Source organism: Eucyclogobius newberryi, unplaced genomic scaffold (assembly GCF_026437365.1).
Source record: "Eucyclogobius newberryi isolate DKJ021-1_F unplaced genomic scaffold, fEucNew1.0.hap1 SCAF_182, whole genome shotgun sequence".
Taxonomy (NCBI): Eukaryota; Metazoa; Chordata; class Actinopteri; order Gobiiformes; family Gobiidae; genus Eucyclogobius; species Eucyclogobius newberryi.
In genome coordinates this window covers 63611-85434 of record NW_027315815.1, presented here as the reverse complement: position 1 = coordinate 85434, position 21824 = coordinate 63611, and the positions used below count along the sequence as shown (strand labels likewise).

The window sequence follows — 21824 nt, the reverse complement described above, 5'->3', positions numbered from 1 at the left end:
TCACATCACAATTCATCATTGGAAGTAACACTTCATTTGAAATCTTAAGCCAATACGACAATTTTTCATCCATTGTCACACATATGTGCTTGTAAATTAGGGTGTAAAAATGGCTTCCTTTCCAAAGGAAATATTTTTTTTTTGTCAGGAGTGGGATTTGAACCCACGCCTCCATTCAGAGACCAGAATCCCCTGTGGCGAGGAAGGAGTTTACCTTGAGTCTGGCGCCTTAGACCGCTCGGCCATCCTGACACATTATTTATGTGAACTGTGAGTATACAGAATCAGATCCGTTATTACAGTAGCACAAATGACCGTACCTATACTTTGGTAAAAAAACACATCAAACTGCTGTCTCTTTTTAAAGGAGTTTGATGTGGTTGTTGTCACATCAAACTACTGCGTCCTTTAAAAGTCCACATCAAGCTAATGCTTCGTTTTAAAGTCTATTGCAATTGAGATGTCAGTCGAGAGCCGTAACAGCAGTAGTGCATCCAAGAAAGCTGTGTATTGAATGGATATAGAACCTTTAGTGAAGCAGGAGCCAACAGGCTATTCACATCCTTGTGTAGGGTCTCAAACTACAGGTATTCAGTTTACGATTAAGGAAGATTTCTTAGCAGAAACGAGACAAGACGGGGCACCAGGGTAAAACCCAAAAAGCTAAGATACGGTCCTTAATCGCGCTCGTTAAAAGGTCTGAAGGGTGTTTCACGATTCAGGGACTTACGCATAGTCTAATCAAACAAACAATAGTCAATAACTCTTTCGTGTAGTTTATTTATCAAAAGGGCAATCAAAAAGGGCACCAGAGCAGAAATGCGCACAGGTAAATCACAGGTGATGTTATATCAGATTTAACAGCAGATTTCATGCAGATAATGTTAAACCAGGGTTTTGCCTTTGATAATCAAACGTGTCTATGCTAATCTATATCAAAAAGAGGGAAAGTGAGAAGCTAAGGGAGGAGGAACAGCTGAGTTCTACCCAAATCACGCCACAAAAGAACCGCACACTGAAGTCGGCTTACGATTTTGTAGAACTCGGTCCGGCTGGTCCTTGTCCGCGGACGAGATCCGTGGCGAGGCAGCGGCGTGGAGCGGTGTGGCGGGCGAAGGCAGTGGCGTGCCGCGATATCCGTGACGCGGGGCGGCAGCGGTGGCGCGAGGCGGCGCGTGGAGCGGTGTGGCGGGCGAAGGCAGTGGCGTGCCGCGATGTCCGTGACGCGGGGCGGCAGCGGTGGCGCGAGGTGGCGCGTGGCGATGTCCGGGAGTTCCTTAGCGGTAGAACGCTTTAGCTGCGTGTTAGCTCCTCACGCGGCCTTTACGCAGATGAGAACGTAGCGCTGATCCACGTACACGGGGTAGATTACTTCAAAAATAGTAGAAGCGAAGTAGAAAAGAAAGTCTCTGTCCGGTTTAGCGCTTAAGCTTAGTTCCAGGTGTTTCCAGGTGTTTTCAGAGTTCAGGGGGGCGACGAGGCTGGCCTAGTCTTGTCGACCCACGTGGCGGACGCTTTGTTGAGACAAAGGAAAAGTAAACAGGCTCGTCCGTGGAGACGGCTTCAAAGAGATAGACAAAGGCTTGAACAAAAAAAAAGGAAGAAGAGAGCAAGAAGAGAAGAGAGGAGAAGAGAGCGTTCCAAGCTCGGAGCGTCTTTTTGTCACCTAGCGCCGCAGGGCACGCTGGGAGCGAAAGGGGCGGGCGCTACTGCGACGACACGTTAAACACTTTTGGCAGTTTGTGCACATTATTCCTTGAGGTAGATACATTTTACATCTTCTTTCACCTGTGATGGGCACTCGAGTTAAAGCATTGGGAATATAAAACCTTAAACAGTGGAAAAATACGTAACACAAGGTGAAACATGAGGTGTACGGAGTTGATTCGGACAAACATTCATGGCATAATCACATAAAACATAGTTTTCATCGGGGCGTCCTCCTGTAAGACTGTGGGGGAGAAGGTCTGTTATCGCCAAAGTCACAGCGGCTCCCTGCGGTGAGGGAGAGAGGGAGAAAGAAAACCCCCCAATGTTCAAAGAGAGTTTTTCTGTTATCTGGCCGTGGAATATCCATCTCCATTCCCCTACACTTGCAATGAGGTCAAATATAGGACAAACCCATTGTCAGGAGTGGGATTAGAACCCATTCCTCCACTTGTAGACCAAATTTGCTTACGCTTAGGTAGGAGTTTACCTTGACCCTGACACCTTGGACATTTCAGCGATGCTGACATTGAGCTCCCTTATCTCGAAGATAACGTTCCAAAAATCAGTACAAAGTAAATGCTTTGGCAACCTTACACTAGATGAAGTCTTTCCAATTATGTACAGTCCATATAAAGAGATGACTTTAACAGGTGATGAGAATTGAGTGAAATAGTTCAAATCTCATTGTTACAGAGGGTTTAATTCTTCTTCTTTCGGTTCCAACAGAAGAAAATTTATGACCAAGATTTCACCGGTTGTAATGGCGAGCAGTCCATAAAGCTTAAAATCAACTCCGCCCAACGTGGGGCTCGAACCCACAACCCTGAGATTAAGAGTCTCATGCTCTACCGACTGAGCTAGCCAGGCTGGCTGCCCAAAAGGCAAAAAAAGGTCATAATGAAAACCCAGAATTTTTCAGTACTAAGTGGTAAATTAATCTGTCACTTTAATTTCTCAGTGAGTGGTCACAATTACAGTATAAGACATATGATACAGTTCACTCTGAATGTACTCAATGCTTTGACAGTACAGCATCTACGTAGTAGATTGGCCATCACATCACAATTCATCATTGGAAGTAACACTTCATTTGAAATCTTAAGCCAATACGACAATTTTTCATCCATTGTCACACATATGTGCTTGTAAATTAGGGTGTAAAAATGGCTTCCTTTCCAAAGGAAATATATTTTTTTTGTCAGGAGTGGGATTTGAACCCACGCCTCCATTCAGAGACCAGAATCCCCTGTGGCGAGGAAGGAGTTTACCTTGAGTCTGGCGCCTTAGACCGCTCGGCCATCCTGACACATTATTTATGTGAACTGTGAGTATACAGAATCAGATCCGTTATTACAGTAGCACAAATGACCGTACCTATACTTTGGTAAAAAAACACATCAAACTGCTGTCTCTTTTTAAAGGAGTTTGATGTGGTTGTTGTCACATCAAACTACTGCGTCCTTTAAAAGTCCACATCAAGCTAATGCTTCGTTTTAAAGTCTATTGCAATTGAGATGTCAGTCGAGAGCCGTAACAGCAGTAGTGCATCCAAGAAAGCTGTGTATTGAATGGATATAGAACCTTTAGTGAAGCAGGAGCCAACAGGCTATTCACATCCTTGTGTAGGGTCTCAAACTACAGGTATTCAGTTTACGATTAAGGAAGATTTCTTAGCAGAAACGAGACAAGACGGGGCACCAGGGTAAAACCCAAAAAGCTAAGATACGGTCCTTAATCGCGCTCGTTAAAAGGTCTGAAGGGTGTTTCACGATTCAGGGACTTACGCATAGTCTAATCAAACAAACAATAGTCAATAACTCTTTCGTGTAGTTTATTTATCAAAAGGGCAATCAAAAAGGGCACCAGAGCAGAAATGCGCACAGGTAAATCACAGGTGATGTTATATCAGATTTAACAGCAGATTTCATGCAGATAATGTTAAACCAGGGTTTTGCCTTTGATAATCAAACGTGTCTATGCTAATCTATATCAAAAAGAGGGAAAGTGAGAAGCTAAGGGAGGAGGAACAGCTGAGTTCTACCCAAATCACGCCACAAAAGAACCGCACACTGAAGTCGGCTTACGATTTTGTAGAACTCGGTCCGGCTGGTCCTTGTCCGCGGACGAGATCCGTGGCGAGGCAGCGGCGTGGAGCGGTGTGGCGGGCGAAGGCAGTGGCGTGCCGCGATATCCGTGACGCGGGGCGGCAGCGGTGGCGCGAGGCGGCGCGTGGAGCGGTGTGGCGGGCGAAGGCAGTGGCGTGCCGCGATGTCCGTGACGCGGGGCGGCAGCGGTGGCGCGAGGTGGCGCGTGGCGATGTCCGGGAGTTCCTTAGCGGTAGAACGCTTTAGCTGCGTGTTAGCTCCTCACGCGGCCTTTACTCAGATGAGAACGTAGCGCTGATCTACGTAAACGGCGTAGATTACTTCAAAAATAGTAGAAGCGAAGTAGAAAAGAAAGTCTCTGTCCGGTTTAGCGCTTAAGCTTAGTTCCAGGTGTTTCCAGGTGTTTTCAGAGTTCAGGGGGGCGATGAGGCTGGCCTAGTCTTGTCGACCCACGTGGCGGACGCTTTGTTGAGACAAAGGAAAAGTAAACAGGCTCGTCCGTGGAGACGGCTTCAAAGAGATAGACAAAGGCTTGAACAAAAAAAAAGGAAGAAGAGAGCAAGAAGAGAAGAGAGGAGAAGAGAGCGTTCCAAGCTCGGAGCGTCTTTTTGTCACCTAGCGCCGCAGGGCATGCTGGGAGCGAAAGGGGCGGGCGCTACTGCGACGACACGTTAAACACTTTTGGCAGTTTGTGCACATTATTCCTTGAGGTAGATACATTTTACATCTTCTTTCACCTGTGATGGGCACTCGAGTTAAAGCATTGGGAATATAAAACCTTAAACAGTGGAAAAATACGTAACACAAGGTGAAACATGAGGTGTACGGAGTTGATTCGGACAAACATTCATGGCATAATCACATAAAACAGTTTTCATCGGGGCGTCCTCCTGTAAGACTGTGGGGGAGAAGGTCTGTTATCGCCAAAGTCACAGCGGCTCCCTGCGGTGAGGGAGAGAGGGAGAAAGAAAACCCCCCAATGTTCAAAGAGAGTTTTTCTGTTATCTGGCCGTGGAATGTCCATCTCCATTCCCCTACACTTGCAATGAGGTCAAATATAGGACAAACCCATTGTCAGGAGTGGGATTAGAACCCATTCCTCCACTTGTAGACCAAATTTGCTTACGCTTAGGTAGGAGTTTACCTTGACCCTGACACCTTGGACATTTCAGCGATGCTGACATTGAGCTCCCTTATCTCGAAGATAACGTTCCAAAAATCAGTACAAAGTAAATGCTTTGGCAACCTTACACTAGATGAAGTCTTTCCAATTATGTACAGTCCATATAAAGAGATGACTTTAACAGGTGATGAGAATTGAGTGAAATAGTTCAAATCTCATTGTTACAGAGGGTTTAATTCTTCTTCTTTCGGTTCCAACAGAAGAAAATTTATGACCAAGATTTCACGGGTTGTAATGGCAAGCAGTCCACTTTTTGATTCTCAGTTTGTTGGCAAGGAATGACTGATGTGGACCCATTTTGGATGAAAACCGTGTTTTGCGTTTGTGGAAATGAGCATCATGGAAGGATGTATGGGCTCTGTGGCGCAATGAGTCGCTAATGGTGAGAGAACATATTTGTTTTTTACAATGGAAAGTCTGCTCGCTTTACTATCTGATGAAAGGCACTGCTGAACGAGGTTCAATTGCCAAGTGTGCTTGAAAAAGTAAGCAAATACATCGGCATTATGTCAAATAACATTATCTTGCAATTTTTCTTCAATATCCAGATTAACTGCAGTATATTGAGTGCGCAATAAATTGGCGAGAGTCGATTGATTGAAAAACTTCCAGTTTTTTTATAGCTACATTGGTACAGGGGATTTAGCTTAAAGGTAGAAAGATTGATGCCCTCGCTCTCCATTAAACACAGTTGATTGGACAGGGGCTGAACTTTCGAATGTTGCTGGCTCGCTTTAAAAAAAAAAAAAGATATTGCGGCTTGTAGAGTCGCAATTATTATACCACGTGGGCTGTATGACTCTGTGGCGCAATTGGGCAGCGCGCTCTGCTGTTAACCGGGAGGTTGGTGGTTCGAGCCCACCCAGGGACGATTGGAAGAGCAATTGCAGGCAAAGTCTACGAGGTAAAATTGGTCAATGAATATCGACTAACAGGTTCGAGTAGCATTTTTGAAACGCAGGGTAAACTCCCAATGGATATGGAGTCCGTCGCCTTAACCGCTCGGCCACAACGATACGCTGATACACCGCCCCCTGTAAGTATTATCATTAGTAAGCCATGCCACCTCCCCGGCTTGACCTGCAGGTGTCGCAATTGCGCACGCGCCCGTTTTACTCTCTCTCTCTTTCTCTCTCTCTTTCTCTCTCTCTCTTTCTCTCTCTCTCTCTTTCTCTCTTTCTCTTTCTCTCTCTTTCACTCTACTTCTTCATCGTAAGGACATAATTGTTTTTTTTTTTTTTCATCCTTATTATTTAAAATAAAATAAAAATTGACACAATAGCATTTAAAAAAATATCTATATATTATTTTTCTCTTTTCGGCGTTGTCGCATTCTTTATTCAAAATAGTAGCGTGGCGGCGGCGGCGACCGACCGACCGACCGACACCCCTTTTACAAGCGAGCAACGCCATTATAGGCTTTCACCAGGATGGCCGAGCGGTTAAGGCTTCGGACTCAAGATCCGACGGGCGGTGGCCCTCGTGGGTTCGGATCCCATTCCTGGTATAAGCTTCTTGGACAAATATAAAAAATAAAAAAAACACAACACAGGAAATTTTTGGCGGCGGCAAGGCAACGGCGGCAACGGCAGCGATCGTAAGATCGACAGATACTTAGGTCCGAGCGCAGCGCGGGCAGTAGCTGGGGGCGCACTCGCCACACACGTGTACGAGGCACCCTCGGTACACGTTCGTCGTTTTAGTGTCCTTGCTCCTGGGGCATATTCGGCACCACTTCCTCTTCGCGGGTACAGCAGCGGGTTCTCTTCCTCCTCCTCCTCCCCCCCTCTCTCCCCTCTCCTCTCCCCTCTCTTCTCCCCTCTCCCGAGATGTCCCCGATGACGCCAGGTCATCGGGTCCTCCTCCCCCTCCCCCTCCCTTCCTCCTCCCTCCCGCGTATACGAGGCGCGACGAGCGCGCTCCCCAGCTGCTCCATGAACAGCCTGCGTCTGTGGCGTTTGCCGACCATCCACATCAGGTTCAGCTCCCGCCACAGGACGAAAGCATTGTACGCGGACACGTCGATCATGTTGTGGAACAGGACGAGGGCCCACCGGCAGGTTTTCCTCCTGCAGCTGTAGGTACCTGTCACCTTGTCCAGGTTATCCACGCCTCCCTTGGTGCGATTGTAATGCAGCACGGCCGCCGGTTTGCTCGGAGGAGGAGGCTCGCCGCCGCCGCGATTGCCGTCTCCGTAGGTGGCGCCGCACCGTGGTGAGGATCTGCAAGTTCTTGCTCTTCATCGCCAGGTAGGAGACCAAGGCGACCGAGGGGACTCCGTTCGTTGCCGTAGCCGTTGGAAGAGGTCCCCGGCGCGGTCTCGCCCAACGTGAACACGAGACGGAAGACGCGATCGCCCTGCGCTTCGTGTCGACCAGTTCCCGCGGGAACTCGCTCCTGTTGGCGCGCAGCGTCCCCAGCAGGGTGAGGCCGTCCCTCTCGAAGAATAGCCTGCGGGCGAGCTCGTACGAGGTGAAGAAGTTGTCGCACGTGACGTTGCGCCCCCCCCGGCCCCCCTTCCCAGTCCCAGTCCCTCGGTGAGATCGAGCACGACCCGCGTGGCCAGGTTCTTCTCCGGAGGCGCGCGCTTATCGGATTTCCCGGTGTAGACCTGCATCTTCCAGGCGTAACTGGACAGCGAGTCGCACGCGACCCACAGCTTGATTCCGTACTTCGCCGGCTTTGAGGGAAGGGGCAGCGACCTGTCAAAGAAGAAAGAAGAACGAAGAAAGAAGAAGAAAGAAGAAGGAAGAAGGAAGAAGAAGAAGAAGAAGAAGAAGAAGAAGAAGAAGAAGAAGGGGAAAAAAAATAAAAAAAAATAATGAAGGAAAAACAAGAACACAAGAACAACAAATATTATTTAATTTGAATTTACTTTTCATGATTTATTGATTTATTAATTTATTAATTTATTAATTTATTAATTTATTAATTTATTAATTTATTAATTTATTAATTTATTAATTTATTAATTTATTGATTTATTGATTATTATTATTTTCTCTTTTTTTTTCTCCATTTGTTTAAATAAAAAAAATCACCTCTAAACGAAACCAGCCTCTCGTCTACGGTGACCTTGGATCCCGGATTGTACATGAGCGGCAGTCGCTTGCACCACAAGTCCCACAGCTCCCTGATGGGCGCCAACTTGTCTACTCCTACTTCTCCTCCTCCTCGCCTTGCCTCTCAAGCGACGGCTTGGAGGTCCACGAGATTTCCCCGCGTTTAGAGAGCATAAGGTGTTCGTCGTCGCCGCCGCCGCCGCCGCCTTCTTCTTCTTCTTCTTCTTCTTGTTCTTCTTCTTCCCCTCGCAAGTTCTGATTGATTGGCTTCAACAAAGATTACTGTCAGAGGATTATAGTGGTCATTTCTTTGTTTCATTTCTTGCTTATAATAAGTCCTATAAAAGTCCTGTCTCTCCAAGTCAAAGGATTCCTTCAACACATCAATGCTTTTCATTTGAGTTTCTTTTGCAATGCGGTGAAACGTTTACGCCTTTTGTAATCCAGGCGTTGAATCATAAGCTTGGTCATAAGAAAACCAGCTCCAGATTTTAACAGCTTTGTTTAGTTTGTATGCTTTGGTTGGCTCCTTTCAGGGGGTAAGCACAGATTTTACCCAAAGATTCTTCATGTTTCTGCACTTTTTCAAAAGAGTAACGCTACTCTCGGGGCACTCAAGGTTCCACTGAGATTTGAACTCGGATCGCTGGATTCAAAGTGTGCTAACCATTACACCATGGAACCGCAAAATGCTCCCTGGACGGATAACGGTGATCCAAAGCTACAAGTCTTTACATCAATCATCCCTTGCCAAAAAAATGAGAAACAAGGAGTGCAAACAGTGCAAACAATCTTGATGTGCAGCAATACTTTTCCCTCTCTTAATGCAAAGTGTAGCAGCAGTAAACTTGAGGGAGAAAGGTATGGGTTTGAGGGCTCTTCTTGTGGGCTTTACTCTCCTTGTAAATATTTTTCATAGACAAAAGAGTAGGCATTTCCTGTTTACTAAACAGGCCCTTTGACCAAGGAAGCCCCAGCGCCGTAATGATTTCCTGGTTTCCTTACATAATTACATACAGTGGTTACTTCTGGGATTGTATTTCTTGCTTGCTCTGGCAAGGTGAGCAGTCGTCCCTGGGTGGGCTCGAACCACCAACTTTTCGCCTACCAGCAGAACGCGCTAGCCGATTGCGCCACAGAGGCGAGAATCTTGACATACCCATAAAAGGTTTAACCCTCTAATTGCAATTAAAAATGAAGAAAAACTCTGGATTCAGAGCGCTAGCCGCTATACCGTTGAACCACACCTTTCTACAGGATGTCCTGTTTTGAAAATAAGTATGACATTTGATCATTGGGCTATATCAAAGAGAGCAGCATTGAAGTAGGCAAACTTCTGCTTCATGGTTTCATTGTGTGGTGGTCATCACATCTGCCCTACACGCAGAAGGTCTTGGGTACAACATTCAGCGAAACCAAACATGTTACCAAACATGTTCATGCTAACAATGTTCCAATGAAAGCTTGCTGTTTATGTTTTATAGATCCTTTCCATGCCATTTATGTCCTGATCTCGCAAAATATCCAATAGACCCAGCATTCCTATTCATTGTATTTTTGGGCAAAGACTAACATTCAGGTACACATGCCCAAACCCGGGATTGAACCAGGGACCTTTAGATCTTCAGTCTAACGCTCTCCCAACTATTTCGGCTACTTTTTCAAAAATTTAGGCAAGGGAGCGAAACGTGTGGCATAACGTAGCGAGAAAATGAACTAGTTCTGTGTGTCCTTTTTTCTTTTCTTTTGATTAAAAATAAAAACAATACAGGACACGACCAGGGAGCAAAAATCGAAATAAAAAGAACATAAATAGCACTAAACATAAAATAAAAACAAAATCACATTTAAATGAAAATAGGGGTCCTACTTGGTCCAAGTCAATCAAATTAGTGCTTATCCAAGTTAAGCCTGAATGTCACTGTTTTCCATTCATCCAATGTCTAATGTCTGTTACTATGTCAGTCAAGTCTTTGATCGTTGGCGTGGTTGGTGTCGAGCATTTCTTTGTGATGGCCTTTTTCTCTACAGCCAAAAGTATGTTCCAAGGGTATCCATTTATTGTGTCCATGGCAGGAGTGTTGAGGCCCAAGTACATAGTTTTAAATTTGAGTGGGATGGAAAAGTCAAAAACAGTCTGCAGTGCCCTTTGAATTTCAGTCCATTATTTTTGAGCAACAGCACAGCCCCAAAACACCTGATAGTGGTTTGCCTGCTGGGTTCTCCAGCAGTTAGCATTTCCTTGTGAATAATGGACACTTTGACATGGTGTGGTGAAAAAAACATATTTTTCCCCTTCAGGCATGTGATTTTGTGGTCTTCCTCAGGGCTGTTCCTACATTTCCACACTCTTGGTCAGACAAAACCAGGTTAACTTCTCGTTCCCATTGGTTTAGAATATACTCAGCAGAACGTTGTCCAGATTACCAATGCATTGAGATCATTTAGAAATGATTCCCCTCGCAAGTTCTGATTGATTGGTTTCAACAAAGATTACTGTCAGAGGATTATAGTGGTCATTTCTTTGTTTCATTTCTTGCTTATAATAAGTCCTATAAAAGTCCTGTCTCTCCAAGTCAAAGGATTCCTTCAACACATCAATGCTTTTCATTTGATTTTCTTTTGCAATGCGGTGAAACGTTTACGCCTTTTGTAATCCAGGCGTTGAATCATAAGCTTGGTCATAAGAAAACCAGCTCCAGATTTTAACAGCTTTGTTTAGTTTGTATGCTTTGGTTGGCTCCTTTCAGGGGGTAAGCACAGATTTTACCCAAAGATTCTTCATGTTTCTGCACTTTTTCAAAAGAGTAACGCTACTCTCGGGGCACTCAAGGTTCCACTGAGATTTGAACTCGGATCGCTGGATTCAAAGTGCGCAAACCATTACACCATTGAACCGCAGAATGCTCCCTAGACGGATAACGGTGATCCAAAGCTACAAGTCTTAACATCAATCATCCCTTGCCACAAAAATGGGAAACAAGGATTGCAAACAGTGCAAACAATCTTGAAAAAAGCGAGCCAGCAACTTTCGAAAGTTCAGCCCCTGTCCAATCAACTGTGTTTAATGGAGAGCGAGGGCATCAATCGTTCTACCTTTGAGCTAAATCCCCTGTACCAATGTAGCTATAAAAAAACTGGAAGTCTCTCAATCAATCGACTCTCGCCAATTTATTGCGCACTCAATATACTGCAGTTGATCTGGATGTTGAGGAAAAATTGCAAGATAATGTTATTTGACATAATGCCGATGTATTTGCTTACTTTTTCAAGCACACTTGGCAATTGAACCTCGTTCAGCAGTGCCTTTCATCAGATAGTAAAGCGAGCAGACTTTCCATTGTAAAAAACAACCATGTACTCTCACCATTAGCGACCTTTGAATCCCCTTGCAAATTATGCCTAGAAGTCCAATGCGCTATCCATTGCGCCACAGAGCCCATACATCCTTCCATGATGCTCATTTCCACAAACGCAAAACACGGTATTCATCCAAAATGGGTCTACATCAGTCATTCCTTGCCAACAAACTGAGAATCAAAAAGTGAAAAGAGTGCAGTTAATCTGTGTGTGCAGGGATACTTTTCCATCTCTTATTCCAATTTGTAACAGCAGCGCATTTTCTGTCGTTGTAAATAATTTGCATGCTTGAATGGACAACTGAGTAGTAGTAGGTTTGAGATGGGCCGGTATTTATTTAGCACTGTGGCATCAAGACTGCTCTTCTTTAAGAGAGGCTTAATGACTGCAGTTTTAAGGCTCTTGGGAAAATTCCAGATCCAAGCAACATGTTGACTTTTTCATTGATTGGAGCCAACAGACTGCTCACCATAGACTTTAAAAATCTAGTAGGCAATGCATAAAGGCAGCATGTAGTGGAACTCAGACTTGTGGTGATCTCTTGGAAAGTTTTGTCAGCCACAAATGCAAAATGGGTTAACTCCAGTTGTCTAGTTGGCTGCGTGCTTGTTATCTGCAAATAATGGTATTATTAATGTTCTGAAATGAGTCTTGCAAAGAACACTGCAAACTCATTGCACCTGGAGAAATACAGAAACCATCAGACAAAGTAACATTTACCACACTGTAATTTGAAATATTAACCCGCTTTGTCATTAGCATGTCCAGAGTGTGCCCTTTGCCCTTGGTGGGGCCACTCAGGTGCTGAGTAAGACCAAAGCTTCTGATGACAGCGCCAAGCTCTTTAGAAGAAGACGAGGTTGAGCGGGGCGTGAAGGAAGGAAGGAACAGTCACTCACGTACGGGAAACTCCTACCAAGCAGTGGCCAGCCTATAGCACACTGGGATTCTGTGGTAATTGAACCAAGTTTAGCAGTTCCTTTCATCAGTTAATAACACAAGCAGGCTTTCCTATTTACCAATGTAGATAACAGGGGTTACAACAGTGACTCTGGTGGGTCTCGAACTCACAGCCTTTGAATGCCTTTGCAACTTTTGTCTGATTCCCCTTTTTCACAAAAGCAAAACAGTCATCCGAAAACAGTCTACATCAATCAATCCTTACCATCAAACTGAGAAACAAGGAGTGAAAAGAGTGCATTTACTCTGTTTATTCAGGGATACTTTTCAATCTCTAATTGCAAAATGTAAAAGAGCTCTTTCGGGTGATAAGTTTTTCTGTACATGTAAACAACTGATTTGCTTGAAAGGCTATCATGAAGGCACTGCTGGGATTTGAACCCAGGATGTCCTGTTTACTAGACAGCCACAGCGCCTTTTAAATGCTACTCCACCTGTTTCAGCTAGATATTCAGTGACCAATGTTACCTCGTAGATTTCGCCTTTTTGAGGTGCGTGCAATTTGTGGTGTGCTGCATGGTCTGGAGCTGGAGGTTTGGGAGTTTTTTGGAGTTTTTAATCGTTATTTTGATCATTTTCATTTACTTTTTTCAGTTTTTTTGTTTGTTCCCCTCCCAGTAAACTTACTGGGAGGTGGATTTTTTGTTTTTTTGTGAGCATGGCTCAAAGGACGGACAACACGGCATCGGACACTGGAATGGACACGACAAAGGCAAGACAAAGTTTGAAAGAATCTGTAAATAATAGAAAGAACAAAGAAAGAAGGATGAAATTTATGAAAGAACTCACTGTGGTATTGGAACTAACGGAGGGAGCACAAATCACGCCACTAGCTTTTTTGAAATCAACTCAGGAGGTGTGCGGCTCCATAGTAGCGTGCAGACTCATCTCAAAGGACAAATATGAAGTAACCGTCAGTACCACCAAAGCGAAGGAGCGGCTCCTGGATGGGTACTGCATTGGAGGAGTCAGGGTTCACGCCCGTGACATCTCGGTTGATGAGCTGGTCATGTCCTTCATGGGGCTGCCGGCTTATATCGAGGACGAGGAGATCCTGGCCAAGCTCTACGCCTGGGGGGTCTCTGCGGTCTCCGAGGTGAGGAGGAGAATGTGGCCGGGGACGAACATGGCGGACGGCACCAGGTTTGTACGGGTAAGGTTCACGGACACGGTGCAGTCCTTACCGTATTCTGTCAGGTTTGACACCGCGGGGGGCCCCGAGTACTTCAGGGTAATACACGACAGGCAGGTGCGGGTGTGTAGGGGGTGTCTCCAGCCTGGCCATATTCTGAGGGAGTGCCCTGACTTTCTGTGCCGCAACTGCGGGAGCCAGGGGCATTACGCGCGCGAGTGTGTCGCGCAGTGGGCCCCGAAGTGCAGAGAGTGCCGCATGTTCCGCCACTTATGTCCGTGTGGTGCGGGTGACAGAGAGGAGGACAGAGGGGAGGACAGAGGGGAGGACAGGGAGGACGCCATTGGAGGAGAGAGCAGTGACGTGGCCCAGAACGTGCCCGCAACTGCTCTCTCCGAAGTAGAGGAGGTTTTGGAGGAGGAGGCTGTGGAGGAGTCAGGGGAGCCAGAGGTGTTCGGCTCCTCTTGCTCCTCTGACTCCTCAGACGAGGAGGCGCCCGTCGCACTGGAGATGGTGCTCGGCTCAGCGCTGGCGTCTGGGAAGGTGGGAGCAGGACAAACTGCTCCTCCTGACCAGAGGGAAGGGACTCGTGAGGGTCCAACTCCTAAGCCCGTGGAGGCAGAGGCTGAACCCGGGAGGAGGATGGGTGCGGGACAGGCCCCGCATCTTACCTCCAAAGGGGGGGACATCACCACAGGGCTGGGTGATGATCCCAAGCTCCAGTCGGACGGTGGTAAGAGGGGACAGGTGGAGAAGAAGGAAAAGAAAGGGACAAGACGCAGGAAGCAGGTGGCAGGAGATGGAGAGGGCGCTGCTGCTCAGAGCGGCTCCACCTCCTCCGCCTCCTCCATTCCAGCCACATCAAAAGCGCCAGCAGAAAGCTCCATCAACCCACCATCCTCCACACGCAGCTCTGCCCCACGAGGTGAGCTCGAGACTGTTTTTAATGATGACTTCATGGATTTCTCCACCCGTGAAGTCAGAAAAAGAGTGTGGGAGTCAGATGCGACGGGCGCCAAAAAGAAGTCGAAATAAAAGATGGGTTGTATCCTCCAAAGTCTCCTCTTAATGGCGTTCTCCTTGTCCTCTTGGAACGCAGGCGGCCTGCGGAGCCCAGTGCGGATGCAGAGCGCGTTACACTTTTCCAAGTGGGACGTGCTCTGCATCCAAGAAACGCATTGGGATGTCAGCCACGCGCAACGAGTGCGGAACGTGGGAGTAGGCTCTGTATTTTGGGCCCTGGGCACGGCGTGCTCGCGCGATGTGGCCACGGTGGTGAGGCCTGGTGTCTTAGGCCAACCCACCCTGGTACACGCCGACCCAGAGGGCTCCTTCCTGGTCCTGGACTTCACGGACACAGTGAAGTTCAGACTAATTAATATCTACGCCCCGAACGATGATGGTCTGAGGAGGCAATTCTTCAAAAAAATATTTCGCTTTGCAAACGACAATACAATCATAATCGGTGACTTTAATACAACACTTTGCAAGACAGACATCGGCATTAACAACTCTTTTAAAAACAGCACTGCCAGGACAGCCCTGTTGGAAGAAGCCGCCAGCAGGAACCTGACGGAGGTGTGGCGGTTCGTCCACCCCTTCCTGCAGGATTTCTCCAGGTGGCAGGGCGTCCCGAAGCAGTCCCGCATTACCTCTGTTTTGCCTCCTCAGACCTGGCACAGAGAGTCAGTGGTGCTTCCTACAAGTGGTCAGGCTTGAGTGATCACTCCACTTTAGATATTTATTTTGGGTTAGTTTCATCACCGAGGAATGGAGGACTGTGGGTCCTAAACAGCTCCATCCTCGGTGATGAAACTTTTTGTAGGAAAATGGACTTTTTGTTTGATGTATTTGACATGGAGCTGGAGCTGATCGACAGCGTGGTCGATTGGTGGCCGACGGCAAAAACACGCATTAAAAAGCTCTGTGTCAATTACAGCAAACACAAGGCGTGGCTGTCGACCAGGAGGGAGACCGCTCTCCGCCAGCGCCTGCAGGTCCTGGACCAGGGCGCAGCTTCCACCACTGGCCCTGTGGATCCAGAGTACCTGGTGGTGCGCGCTGAGCTGGAGCAGCTGGAGGTAAGTAGGTGTCAGGGTGCAATTTTGAGGGCAAAAGCCAGACACACAGTCGAAGGAGAACGCTCGACAGCGTTCTTCTTCGGCTGTGAGAAGGCTACACAGGGAAAGATGCACATAGATAAGTTGATAGAGAAGACAGGTAAGATTGTTTCCGAGGTAAGTGAGGTTTTAGAGACAGCGCAGGATTTCTATAGTAGGCTTTTTAGTTCAGACGGAGTGGCAGAGCAGGCTTTAGACCAGGCTGTAGGTGCTCTGGAGCGCAAACTGAGCAGGGAGGATAGGGAGCTGTGCGACGCGCCTCTGTCTCTCATGGAGATAGAGGCTGCAGTCAAGAGTTTAAATACAGGAAAAAGCCCCGGAGAGGACGGACTAACCTGTGAGTTTTTCAAGCGTTTCGCTTCCAGGTTAGCTCCGATCCTACTCCTATTATATCAGGATTTTGAGAGTGAGTGTAGAGTTGGCGATGGTTTTGCGATGAGTGTCGTCACTCTGCTTTTTAAGAAGGGCGACAGGAGCAGCCTCGCCAACTACAGGCCCATTAGCCTTTTGAACGTAGTCTATAAAATTTTAGCAAAGGTATTAGCAGGTAGGTTAAAGCGTGTGATTGGATCCATCATACACCCCTCGCAGGCCTACAGCGTCCCCGGGAGGGACATCTCAGACATAGTTTTGTCTCTGAGATATCTCCTTCGGCAGATGCACGCGACCGGTGGTATTCACGTTAGTGTAGACTTTAACAAGGCGTTCGACAGAGTTGAGCATTCGTTCCTCTGGACTGTATTAGGTAAGTTAGGTTTCGGCGAACGGTTTGTTAATTGGCTACAGCTCATCTATTCCTTTGCGGTCAGTAAGGTCAAAGTCAACGGGTTTCTAACTGACTCTTTCCCCTTAAAAAGATCAGTCAGGCAGGGCTGTCCCCTCTCGTCGCTCCTCTACAGCATCGCCGCTGAGCCTTTGGCGGCCATGTTGCGGGCGGACGCGGCGGTGAGGGGACTGACCACGCCTGCGGGTAGGGAAGTCAAAATTTTTCAGTACGCAGATGACACGAATCTGATCCTCCGAGACGTGGAGAGCCTGAACGCCTCTCTCCACGTGCTCAATGTTTATGGCCTCGCTTCAGGGGCCAAAATAAATTTCGATAAAACCACGGTTAAATTTTGCGGCAGCGTCACGCCTGTTCCTCTCCCTGTCCAGCTCCGGGAGGCCGGGGACTCCTACAAGGTCCTCGGCGTCCCCCTGGGCAGAGACGAGGAGGCGTGTCATACTGCACTTTGGTCGCCTTTGTGCGAGAAAATTACAGCGCGCTTGAATTTTTGGAGACGTCGTAATCTGACATTAAAAGGTAAAGTCTTAGTTGTAAATTCTTTGTGCATGTCCATGTTGAACCATGCACTCTCCGTGTACGGCCTGCCGGGGGTCTATGCTAACAAATTAAGGTTAGTGATAAACCACTTTTTGTGGAATCGTGAGAGGGGCTTTATTGCACATAAGGTTATGATAGGTGAGTACGATCAGGGAGGTTTAAAGTTAGCAGATTTAGAGTTAAGGAAGAAGGCCTTCCGGCTGAAAACAATTCGGAAATTTCTAGACGTTGAGGTAGATGCTCCATGGAAGGATTATATAGGTGAGTTTGTTAATAGTCTAGGTAAGTTTGGTGTTTATAATTTGTGTTTGTTGCCCCCTGTTTCGGTCCTGGAAGGCCTCCCCCCCTTCGAGAGGGAACTCTTGGAGGCGTGGAGGACTTTCAGGCCCCTGACTGTGGCGGTTCCAGACAGCGGTGAGGGTCTCGCGCACATGCCCCTCCGTCATAACCCTGACTTGCTCTCCGCTCCCCCCGGGAAGCGTGAGTGCATGATCAGTGGGGCGATGGAGGAGGCTGGGCTGGAATATGTAGGTAAGGTATTTGACGTGAAAGGTAATTTTAGTGTAGATTATATAGGGAAGTGTTTTAGGTTAGCAGGTAAAGTGTTTAGGAAAAAGTATATTAGTGGTATGGTAAGTATTTTTAACAGGAATCTGGTCAGGCATTGGGGAAGCACTTTGGGCCAAATGGGGAGCACGACAGGTAAGTTGAATTTTAATGTATTTGTTAGCACGGGGAGGTTTAGGATTTTCACAGACCTACCCACCCGCATCCTGTATCAGTTGTTGTTGCCGGGAGTGCTCAGGCGTCCCGCCTCGGAACACAAATGGTCATTAACATTCCCCGCACGCACCATTGCAACCATCTGGGCCAACATCTATAATTGGTACACCCCACATAACGTAGGTCATTTTGACTTCAGATTTAGACACAGGATCGTCTTTACATCCGCAGCACTGCACGCATTTCTTCCCGACAGCTACGCTGCGGACTGCCCCGTGTGCCACGGACCCCCCGAGACCCTGGAGCACATGCTGTACACCTGCCCGGCCGTCCGCCCGTTCTGGTCCCGACTGCAGGACCTCCTCGCTCGGAGGCTGTCCTGGAGGCTCCCACTGCTGGCGGCCCTAGGAGGGGACGACCAGGAGCCCTGGCTCCTCCTCTTTGGTCCCGGACAGAGTCGCTCTGTAGCCAACACCCATCTCGCCCGACTAACCCTCTCCATAGCCCGGTACACATTATATCTCAACAGGAACATCCATCTCCGTGACAATAAAACAGCAGAACCCTGGCCCATCTTCAAAGGACTCTTGGCCGCACACCTCCGACACCTCCACATGGCAGCAGAGCACCGGTTCATCACCCACCTCGTCCCCCACAACACCCTGATCCACCTCACACCCTCTGGAAACCTGGACATCATCTTCTGACCCCGGCATAACCCCCCCAACCACGGCATCAACCCCAACCACGGCATCACCCCCCATCACTGAAGAATGTTTGGAGAATGATTGTGTGTTTGATTTTCTGTAATTTTTTGTCTCGTCTCCCCCTGCCCTTGTGTATCCCATTCCCCTGCCCTTGTGTGTCATGTCTGTCTGTACATTCATGTAAATATATGTAAATACTTGTTTTGATGTTTTTGATAATAAAAGATAAAAAAAAAAAAAAAAAAAAAAAACAGTAAACATCCAGGGACGGGACATTGAGAGAATGGACTCATACAAGTACCTGGGTGTTGATCTGAACCACTAACTGGACTGGACTCATAACACAGACGCACTGTACAGGAAGAGACAGAGTCGGCTCTACCTCCTGAGGAGACTCAGGTCTTTTGGAGTGACAGGGCCACTCCTGAAGACCTTCTACGACTCTGTGGTGGCATCAGCCCTCCTGTACGGTGTGGCCTGCTGGAGCAGCAGCATCACAGAGAGGGAGAGGAAGAGGCTGGACAAAGTCATCAAGAAGTCCAGCTCCGTCCTGGGCTGTGCTCTGGACTCGGTGCAGGAGGTGGGGGACATGAGGGTCCTGGCTAGATTCACATCTATGCTGGACCATGAGTGTCATCCCCTGCAGGACACTATGTCCGCTCTGGAGAGCAGCTTCAGTGAGAGACTAATCCACCCTCGCTGTGTGAGGGAAAGGTTTCGTAGGTCTTTCCTTCCTGCTTCTGTCAGACTTTATAACAAACACTGTTAGTCCTGAACACTCGCAATACTGACCTAACCTAATACTGATGTGCAATTCCGTCATATGTGCAATTGCTGTTGGAATCCATGTGCAATTCATGTGCAATTACTGTGAAATTCATGTGCAATCTATGTGCCGTCATGACACATATTCATGTGCAATTACTGTTGTGATCACATGCAATGGTATTTATGTATTTATCTTATTATCTTATCTTATCTTATCTTATCTTATCTTCTTTACCATTAAATTAGCTCTTACCTTCTCAAATCATTCCCATATGGTCTAGCGGTTAGGATTCCTGGCTCTCATCCAGGTGGCCCGGGTTCAACTCCCGGCTTACATTATGTACAAGACTCACTGTGGTTACAATTATATTCAAGCTGGACGGAGGTGAAGAGAGGCATAGAAACATGGCATCAATTAGGGCGCAGCATGCGGAAGTTTGTAATTAACCTTTAGCTTTTCTATGCATCTATAGACTAGCAGGTTTGTTGGTGTTTCTTTTTGGAGCATTTCTAGACAAAGTGGGTCAGCGGTAGAGCGCATACTTTGCTTCATTTGGGATCAGTCATGTTTTCCAGCAATTCTTGACTGGACAAGCATATCTTGATTTTTTTATTGGTCTCAAGCTTTCACTGTAATTTTCCAAAGATGCAGTATTGTGGTGGCCAGGTGGTCAAGCTGATGGGCAAAAAATCCATTGGCATTGCTTCATATTTCTTAGAACCCTGCTGGAAACATACCTTTCTCTTCCCCCTGACCAGCAAAGGATGCCACCTGCTTAACAGTGCTTGATTTGTAAATATATAGGTACAGGAACACTTGTGGACTGGGTGATCAGGCCAAAAAAGTTACTGTAACACACAAAAAGTGACGCACATGTAAGTAAAGTAACAATGGGACAAAGTTTTGTGTCACAACCAGTCAAATTGGAATAAACAAAAAAAAAATGAAGAATTGAATTGCCTATCTGGTCACTGTTTCTGTTGATTCTATTCTATCTGTTCTGTTTTTGTCCATCTATCCGTCTATCATTTTAAGGCATTGATAAGGAAGGGGATGTAGCTCAGTGGTAGAGCGCATGCTTAGCATGTATGTGGTCTTGGGTTCAATCCCCAGCAGGTGACACTGTAGTCTTTGCTAATGGCCAGATTACACTGCAGTGAATTTTAGAGACCTTCACTTAAATATTTCAAATCAGCACATGTGGTGATTCAGTGCAAGCTCCCAGTCCCGCATTACCTTTGAACCTTGTAGCACTTATAAAATTCAAACAATATTATTTCATCCATCCACACTACCTGCAGGAAGGTGAGACAAAGTGGCCCATTCAGGTGGCCTGGGTTCAACTCCTGGCATGGGAACATCGTGGTCAGCCTTTTGGAAGACTTGAATCCACAGTATGAATAAGACACGCTGTGGGTTGTTAAGAGAGACATTGAAAAATCCCATCCATTTAGGATGCAGCGTGCAATATGCAGTAATCAACCTTTAGCTGTTCCATGCAACGTAGCAGCGGTTGTACTTGAAAGCATCCCTTCACAGGGACTGGAACTTAAATCTAGCTCCTTAGAGCACTCAGCCAGATTTTCTGGAGCGGGACAACACAAACTCAGAGCTGCTTGATAGTGCTTCCTACCCCATTAAAAAAAACTGTATTAAAAACCAAGACCTGGCTCTATTTGGCTGAACCAAAAGAAAGATACAAATCCCGAGCTATGTGCTTCTCTCCATGACATGCAGAACCAAGCACATTTAGATATTAAAAATGCTTGCTTAAAAGCTGGTGACCCAACTATGCACTGTTCTTTAACCTCTCAAACATCAATGAGGCTTATGTTACAATTCAATCTGTTACACTTGATCTTTATATTTCTCATATGGTCTAGGGGTTAGAATTTCTAGTTCTCGCCGAGGCAGCCTGGGCGACATTCCCAACTTCCAGTATGGGTATGTCTCGCCAAACCTGAGCTTAGAATGTTTAGTAAAACATGCTGTCTCCATGAATTCATGGAGAGTTAAATCTGGTAATGTAATTGCGCTAGTTTCAGAAAATAATGTGGATAATTTCCGCTTTCTTAAACACAGTTCAAATGTGTATTGTTGTTGTGGCCGAGAGGTTAAGGCGATGGACTTGAAATCCATTGGGGTTTCCCCGCGCAGGTTCGAGTCCTGTCAGCAACGTGTGTTTAGCAGCACAGATTTTGAGGTTTCGTTCTATTCTATAAACCAGCATGTTTGCTGATGTTTAATTTCGGAGCCTCACTTCAGAACGAGGGCATGTATGAAATCCTTGTTTCAATCCCCTGCATCTCCATTCAATATGTTGATGGCACAAAGTGAAAAGTGTTGACTCCAGGTCTCGCTTGGACAATAATCATGACAGACAAGAGATGGTTATGTAGCTCAGTGTTAGAGCACAGTCTTTCGTAGCAAGATCCCAGTTCCACATTCCTTTAAAATTAGATTTCATATTTTGAAGCAATTTGAGTCTATTAGACGTATACAGCCCCATGGGCATTACGCACTGGCCTCTTGAACCAGGGACTGTGGGTTTGAGTCCCATGATCATAACCATTCAGCAGAGTGGCGCAGCGGAAGCGTGCTGGGCCCATAACCCAGAGGTCGATGGATCGATACCATCCTCTGCTAGAATGTTTTTACTTGCATTATTG

General features: G+C 46.8%; 5 non-coding genes across 5 annotated transcripts; 2 read left to right on the top strand and 3 right to left on the bottom strand.

Annotated features, from left to right (window-relative positions):
- Positions 1–142: 142 nt before the first annotated feature.
- Positions 143–252, bottom strand: trnal-caa (transfer RNA leucine (anticodon CAA)). The gene is made up of 2 exons: positions 215–252; positions 143–188 (listed from the first exon to the last, which is right to left on the bottom strand). It is a non-coding gene; the product is annotated as a tRNA-Leu (tRNA).
- A 2252-nt stretch (positions 253–2504) lies between these two features.
- On the bottom strand, positions 2505–2577 carry trnak-cuu (transfer RNA lysine (anticodon CUU)). The gene has a single exon. It is a non-coding gene; the product is annotated as a tRNA-Lys (tRNA).
- Positions 2578–2906: 329 nt separating this feature from the next.
- Positions 2907–3016, bottom strand: trnal-caa (transfer RNA leucine (anticodon CAA)). Its single transcript has 2 exons — positions 2979–3016; positions 2907–2952 (listed from the first exon to the last, which is right to left on the bottom strand). It is a non-coding gene; the product is annotated as a tRNA-Leu (tRNA).
- Positions 3017–6422: 3406 nt separating this feature from the next.
- Positions 6423–6505, top strand: trnal-caa (transfer RNA leucine (anticodon CAA)). Its single transcript has one exon. It is a non-coding gene; the product is annotated as a tRNA-Leu (tRNA).
- A 14746-nt stretch (positions 6506–21251) lies between these two features.
- trnas-uga (transfer RNA serine (anticodon UGA)) lies at positions 21252–21333 on the top strand. Its single transcript has one exon. It is a non-coding gene; the product is annotated as a tRNA-Ser (tRNA).
- The last annotated feature ends 491 nt before the right edge of the window (positions 21334–21824 follow it).